Raw genomic sequence first — 8723 nt, forward strand, 5'->3', positions numbered from 1 at the left:
AATCTGTGAAAGGGATGGGGTGGAATGAACATCACCCTTTAGAACAAACATAAATCATGTAGTTCACTGTAATAATAATTTATGGCTATTGTTGTGAACATGATCATAAATGATTGGTATTAACAAGTTGCCCAACCCAATTATAATAATTGACTTATACAACAAATGATAATTAATATGTGCTTGATGCATGTATCCAATGAATCTTCATGATAACAAGTGGTAATTAATCTGTGATGCCCAATCCACATATCTATCGAGCCTCATGATTGCAAGTGCTAATTATGCTTTCAAGCCTCATGACAAGTATCAACTGATAATGATGCAATGATATGTGAATGCAAATATGATATGAAAGCTAGACAATGATAATTTCTTAGGGGGAAAAGGGAATGTAGTGCCTTTCATGTTTATAGTCTGTACCTTGTTGTATTTTGATCTTAGAGATACTTGTTACTCATGTTATTTTTACATTTGAGATGACTTGATGGTTAGATATTATACTTTGATTTCTAGTATCATAGATGTTAGATTACTATGCTATTCAGTTGATCGTATCTGCATGATGATGCCTTTTTGAGATGACAATATGTTTTATGATGATATTTGGTTATCCAATATTTGGACATATCCTTTGATTACATTTATATGTTCAATTTAATGTTATGGTTATTTGCTTCATTCTTGCTTTGTGATGCTTTATGCGAAAGTGAGTGATGTAAATGGATTATTTGAGTATAATTAAATAAATGGTTAAATTAGGTCATTTAACGCATTTATTGCTTCAACTATGTTATTATATGCAATTGCACTTGATCATGTGTTTTAGTGTGCAAGATTTACATCCCTGGCAGTGGTACATGGAGTTAGTGATTTAGCTGTTCATATTTAACCAATGTCGTCCTTGTATGGTCGATGTATCCTATTTTATTATTTAAATTAAACCCTCTAGTGATTTAATAAATCTAGACTCATTTGCATTATGTAATTAGATCCGTGAGCGTGTCTATGCATTTATAGGTTCACATTTGTTGTAAAAGTTGTTAAGGAACTCCGTGATTTTGTTTTAAGGGAATTTTAGGCTTTATTTGATTTAATTTAATTCTCGACAACTTTTTCGTAGATGAATTTCAATTACTTGGAATAGCCTATTTTTGTTTGGGTTGAATTAGGGTCTAACTACGTGACTTGGTTATTTTCCCTAATCCATTATTCACTCGAAAAGTGAATAAGTATCTAGAAGCAATTTAACTCCTCACTTCTCACTTTCTGAAATAAGAAATTTGAGATCAATTTCCAAATCTTCTTTTGTAGGATTGCATTTCTGTTCGCTATAGGAGCGACAGGTGTGAGATCGATCTTGTTGGATCTAACTCGGGCAGACCTTTGATTGCTACAATTTTTGGCAACTTCCGTGGGATTTTTATTTTATTGTTCAGATTCCTATTTTTACCCTTTTGGCTGTCAGATAGGGCTCTCTTGTTTTGTTGTTTCAGCTCTCATTTTTGGTAGTTTTTTATTAAGAGGTTCAGATCTAGTGTTCCACTCCATTTATGATTGCTAGCTCTACCCGGTTGGATGGGTATGAGCATTTCCCTGATTTTTGGGATGGTGGTTTGGGGTTTCACACTGTTATGCTAGCCATTTTTGCATACGGTGTTCACACCCAATTTTTTTTTGGATTTTTGTGGCTCATTCATCCTTGTGTTGAATGAGTTTTAATTTCATTGATTTTGGTCAACGTTGGGTTTTTTTTGAGATTTTCACCTTGATTTGGTGCTACCCAATTTTCTTGGGTTTTCTTGGTTGTGGATGTAGATTATCTGTAGGATGTCAATTTGACAACTATTGCATATTTATTTTGCATTGGGATGCATGCCACATCCGTACCCCCAATCTTGTATTCAGTTGAGTGTTGTTATGCTTGTGTTCTCATCCTGCCCTTGTTTGTTATGATCCTCGTGGAGTTGGTGTGCCCACACATGAACACATGCGAGTGCATTTTTCAGTTCTTGCAAAAACTGAACTCTTGGGTGATTCTAGTAGACTTATGTTCGTTGGCATTGGATTGGGAAAATGCATTTCCTATGAGCACTCATTGTGTGATGAGCATGAGTATGTACGATAGGTAGTGGAGGGGCCTCTCTCGCAACCTTAGTGACTATTTCTCGAGTTGGTGTGAAGGAGTTTCTAAGTGATAACTAAATAAATAAACTAGGTAACAAAACTAAGATAATTAAAATGTGATGCCTATATGGTTTATCTGATGGTAAGTGTCTAACGGTTTGACTTTGAGAACACTCAATGATGACCTCCAAGGGAGTACCTTGAGAGTGTTTCTGCACTAGTGTGATGGCCTCTAAGAGAGTACCTTGAGAGTGTTTCCACACTAGGTTTAGCTTGGGAGTACCAAGCATATTACTCTCCACTATAGTCCCTACATAGTTGACCCATAGAGCATCTGACCAGGACTTGTAGTAACTACATTGTCTCATGATCTTGGTTTCAATCCTATCTAATGTCTGGCATGAGTGTTATCCATGGACGTTTTATTTATGTGTGTTTGTGTTTGGATCATTATCTCCATCATCACGATAGTAGTGGACCTATGGGCTCCACGTGGTTGGGAGGCGTAGCTACCTATACCATTGCTGGGGACCAATGTACAGAGACAATCTATTTCCAGTTGTGATCAATGCTTGATGTTCACTTGGTATATTTGAGTTTCTGGAGTATGTTTCCCTTGTGATTTATGCTTTAATTGGAATGCTTAGATATCATGTTTAGATGATGTTAGTTTCATTGATGCATTCCTTTATTATGATGTTTTAGCATATGGTTAGATGATGTGATTCACTATTAGTAGGAGTATCTATGCTTTGTTGGATTAACATGTTAGATCTTCTTGTTCTTATGATGTTATTACATTGTAGTAGTGACACCCTCATAAGACAACTCCAACTATTTGTGTAGGAATAAAATTTGGATGAATAGAGTTTTAGAATAATGCACATGAAAGAGACTTTAAACCCATATTTACACATACATTTAAATTCTTATGATATAGAAAGTAAATCTAGATGATTAATATTGAAATGAAGAAATAAAATTGTACTTACCTCTGAAAAAGAATTGGCTGAAAACACTGTCAAACGATCTCAGAAATTGTTGATTTTTATGATCTTAAACTGAGATTGTGAGCTCTTCAAAACCCATAAATCTTTTCTTTTTATGAGGGTACGTCAACTTTGACCCAGATAGTGGGGCACAATCTTATCCCAGGGCACAATTTTACCCCAATCAGTTGAACTTGACCTGCATTGCTCTTACAAAATTTCTATTCATGGATCTCGCAAGTTTGATGAAAAGGGTATCTAAATCTGTACTTTGATTGATTGTCCTATATTTGTACTTGCAAGAAAAATGGTTTTGTTCATTGGATGGGGGATTTGCCTTGGCCAAACCTTAGTTTGGAATAATTGAAATATAGATAAACAAAGTAAATGGAACTATTCACCTTGCTTATGTTGAAATCTTTGTGGAGGATTTGAATCCTTGAATCCACAAGTATGGATGCTCCAAACGAATGTAGAAATGAATGTAGGATGTCTCAAGTCAATGATATTAGATCTTCAACACCAATCTTGAATGGATCTTAGCATAGGAAGAGTCTTGAACGAATGTGGATGGATAAATCTTCAAAAAGAGGGCTCCATAGAGATTGAATCCTTCAATGGCTAACAATGGATCTCCTTGATTAATTGAATGCTTGAACTCCTAAAGGCTTGAATGCTTGAATGTATGAACATGAAAGTGGATGCTCGATAACATATTGTCCAATATCTTCTTGTCTTCTTATGGTTAGAGAAAATGAGAGGAGGCTTCCTTATATAGTGATCTAGGGCACAAACTCCTAGAGAGGTCGACATATGAGAAATAAATTTCCATTGGGCCCTTACTCCTAGAAATGGACCTAGATTAAATGCTATTTAAGAGTTTACCATTTTTGGAGACCAAAACAACTGACTCGGAAGTGAGAAAATAATTCTTTCCAAAACCCAACATCTGGAAATCATAGAACCTTGAAATTTGGACCTTGGGTTAGGGTTGAGGTCAACCTTGCCCTAAAAGGTCAACCTTGACCCTGAGGTTAGAAATCTCAGGATCTTAGTCCAAAATGCTAGAAAAATGTAAAAAGAAAGTGGAAAAGGTGGCAGAATCAGGGGAAAAAGCCAAATCTAAGTCAAAGACCCATTCAAGGCATTTGACATGACCCCAAACCACTTACTCAGAGGGCTAAACACTCTTAATATGGAAGCACTTCCATTTTAAGATGATACATTAAGCCCTTACTTTAGTAAGAGTATGGACTTGATGCAAACTCTTGGTAAAGAAGATCATAATGAAAAGATAATCTTATTAAAATCAAAGGGACAAAGAGATCCTTAAGCTCCCAGGGACTCAAGTTTTTGTCAACTCCAAGATTACAATAAGATAGACATCACTAGAAAAAAGAGAGAATAGGCAGAAAGGAGTGGCTAGCTCATCTAATAAGATGTGTGTATCTCATTGTGAACCACAAAATGAATAGGATGACCCACCAATAAAGAACATGATAATCACCCCATAAATTTATGCATCTTCTAGTAACTTTGTGCATATTATAGTGCATCTTTTGATGGCTTTTATAAAGTACCCATGGATCCATATTCTCATATCACCATAGAATACAAATGTAAAATGCACATCTCTTTAGGATTTTGCAACTTATCTGCATTACCTTATGAGAATTTAGCATATTTGAAATTGGAATGCATGTCTCTTTAGGATTTAGAAACTTATGTGCATTACCTTTCAAGATTTAGCATGCTGAAAAATAAAAGGTTAGAACAAAAATGCATAATATAGAATGAGGGAGGTTGTATATATGCTCTTCTCCTTAAGATGGAAAAAATACATACTATTTTGATAGTTAAGGGAAGAAAAGAACAAGGATAAATCCTTCTTCAACATCAAGACAATATCCATAGACAACACCCAATCCAAGCCAAGAAAGTCACAGGTCCTATGAGGCCTTGGAAGGGACAAATGCAAAGAGATATCATGCAAGAAGAGAAAAAGTAACCCTTGTGAGGGATAGCACACTATTCAACTTCCAAGGTGAGAGATATATCAACCATGGGAACCCAATATCAAACAACAAAAGAGGTTATGATTAAGGACATAGATCCTCAATGCAAACCAAAATTTTCATGTATGATTGGATATCACATAATAGATAAATACTACTTAACCAAGGAAAAGTGAATCCTGAAAAGACAAAGAAGGAGATTGATAAGTAGGAGATAATTTCCATAGCAAGTCAAATTGTGATATTGCTATCAGGATTTAACTGTGTGATTTTTGAGTCAAACTCTTTGACCCATATTTCATGAGTAGTGATTCAACATGAATCCATCTCTCATGAGAATACATGGAATTCTTAGCACTCATTGGATCTAGGTGATGCTCACAGGGGTGAAGCATCGAGACTTTTCAGGTGGTCACTCGTCTTAGTACTACTCTAGCCTGAGTGCTCAGGCTAGAGTAGTACTAGGATGGGTGACCTCCCAGAAGTCTCGGTGCTTCACCCCTATGAGCATCACCTAGATCCAATGAGTGCTAAGTGTTCCATTTATTATCATGAGAGATGGATTCATGTTGAATCTCTACTCATGAAACATGGGTCAAAGAGTTTGACTCAAAAATCACACAGTTAAATCCTAATAGCAATATCCTAAAGAAGGAGATGGCATCCTTGCCCCCCAAGCATAGGAACAAAGATGGAAGGGGACATGCTATATAACTCACAACCTTATACAAGACAACGAGCCCCCAAAGATTAGGCTAACATTGTTTATATAATGCGAAGTTCCATAATAGGAACATAAATGTTATTTAGAGAAAATAGGATTGAAATACAACTTATTGCCACATGATATATAAATAATCTTACTACCAATGAGCTACCTAATCTTATAATGCAAAATTTTACATTCATTAGTAGAGTGATCATGAAATCTATGATATAAACAAAAAGGAAGAGTCTTCAAGTGTGGACTACATTTCTTTTTTTGTTTAGGTCGAGTAATCATCTTAGAATGAAGGAGTTTAGGCAAAAGAACTTCTTGGTCAAAATCCTTCATAGGCTTATCATGTTTTGAAGTGTTATTTGAGATGTTGTTAACATTGATTTGTTGTTGAGGATTAGATCCCAATCCATAAGAATGCTTATGCCTCCCATTCTGTAAGGGCATTTGAATTCCCTATTTATGCTTACCACATGCTTGACCATTGAATCCTTGTTTAACTAGGAAATGATAACCATGACCATAATAAGAAGCCATATCAGAAGGAGTCAATAGAACTTCATTAGTCACTATGTCATCATTAGTAGGTTTGACAGTTTCATTGTGAATAGAAGTAGTGACAAAGTTGTTACAAAGAGCTTTAGAAGTAAAAACTCATTGTTCAAACTCTCTTTGTGGCTTCATAAACTCAAGATCAGAAACCTTATACTCTCCAATAAAGGTAGGATTAAAATCCAAGGTTCCCCAATCATCACTAGGAAGAGCATTAGAGGAAGAAGGATTACTATTAGAAATAGGAGTAGTGTGGTTTTGACTATTCAAACAAGGATTTGGCACATCATCCACATGAAGTGTATACATCATGTTGTTATGTATAAAATTGACTTTACAGTGAAGGATGGAAGGGATAACATGCATCTCATGCAACCAAGGTCTACCCAAAATAAGGTTATAATTGAGAGGTCTAGGCATAACATGAATAGGTGTATTTAGAATGACCGGGCTTACTTTGATAGGCAAGGTAATGATTCCCAAAGTGCTCTTAGAAATGTTATCAAAGCCATGTATATGAATATTATCAGGTTGAATAGTTGAAAGATTGGCATGAATTTCTTTGAGCATGTCCATGCTACAAACATTAAGCCCACATCCATTATTAATCAAGGTCCTACGAATGATACTTTTATTGATAGTAACAACCACCATAAGAGAATCATATACTTCTTTAGAAGGTAAATCCTTTTGAGTAAATACAATGTTAGGAACACTTGGGGTAGTATGCATGCATTGTAAGAAGTTATTGATGTTCTCTTGATTAGGAGGTGGAGTAGGTAGAGTTGCTAGAGATTTTTGCAAGGCTTCATAGTAGGTAGCTCCCATAAAGAAATATTGGCAAGGGTATTTTGCAATTGGTTTATTAAATCATACTCCTTGCTAGGAAGACATGGTGAAGGAGGAAGAATGGGTTGAGAAGTTGGAAATGAAGTAGAAACAATCGAATTAGGTTGAAGGTTATTCCTTGTACAAGATGTATCCGCTATAGAATATTGGTCATGAAAAAACTCTAAAGATTCCATAGGTTTACCTTTGATAGTAATGTGAGGAAAACCTTTGATAGTCAAGAAAGGTTCTAGATAAACCATGTTAGTTGTCTCAACACTACAAAAAAATTCATAAGAAGGAAGCAAAGAAGACATCCTAGGAGGAGATGAGGTTGGAACTTGATTCTCCATAAGATCATCACTAAGAGAATTAAAGGAATTCATATCATTCTCCACTAATGCCTCATCACTAGAAGGAATCCCAAATGAAGGTAAAGCATTTATAATATCTGCATAAGAGGAATGTGTGTTAGAAAAAGAGTTATCATCATGTATGAATATGCCATCCATTAATAAATCACCCTCTTGCATCAAAGCTTCTTCACAAGGAGGGGATAAATCAATGCCCTTATCCAAGGGTTTATCCCAAAAAGTAGATTCATTCACAATGATTTCATGAGGAATAAAGTAATCAACATCCAAATCCAAAGGTTCATCCCAAATGGGAGGATTATCATCCCTATCAATAAGGCATTTGAAAAAACTTGAAAATAACTTGTGCCACATGATAAAAAGTAAAGAAATGCATATAAAATAAATCTAGATATATCCAAATGCATTCAAATAAAATTTATAAAGATGAAAAGGAAATCAAACGCTACAAACAGAATAAGGGCATCTAATTCCACAAAGCAATGTAAATGTTTTTGTATATTTAATTTTTTTTTTGTAAATTATTTATATTTTTTGAAGTATAAATGCAAGAAATCTAATTAACATGCAAGATTTAACATAAAAGACAAATATAACACCAAAAAGATAATGTAAAAGGAAATCTAGCACCACAAAACACAATAGGGCATCTAATTCCACAAAAGAAAAGAGGGTAAGCGTATCAGATTCACCAAAATGTAAGATGAAAAATATGGATGAATAGAGTTTTAGAATAGTGCACATGAAAGAGATCCTAAATCCATATTTTACACATACATATAAGTTCTTATGATATGGAAAGTAAATCTAGACGACTAATATTGAAATGAAGAAATAAAAAGGTGCTTAGCTCTGAAAAAGAATCAGTTGAAAAACCTATTAAATAGTCTCAAAAACTGTTGATTTTCACACTCTTCAACTGAAACTGTGAGCTCTACAAAAATGATAAATCTTTTTCTTTTCTGAGGGTAGGTCGACCTTGACCCAGATAGCAGGGCACAATCTCACCCTAGGCACAATTGTACCCTAAAAAGTCAACCTTGACCTGCACTACTCCAACAAAATTTATGTTTGTGGATCCCTTAAGTTTGACAAAAAGGGTATCCAAATTTGTACTTTA

The sequence above is a fragment of the Cupressus sempervirens genome, chromosome 8, assembly GCF_028749045.1.
Source record: "Cupressus sempervirens isolate cs-2001-9-10 chromosome 8, ASM2874904v1, whole genome shotgun sequence".
Classification (NCBI taxonomy): Eukaryota; Viridiplantae; Streptophyta; class Pinopsida; order Cupressales; family Cupressaceae; genus Cupressus; species Cupressus sempervirens.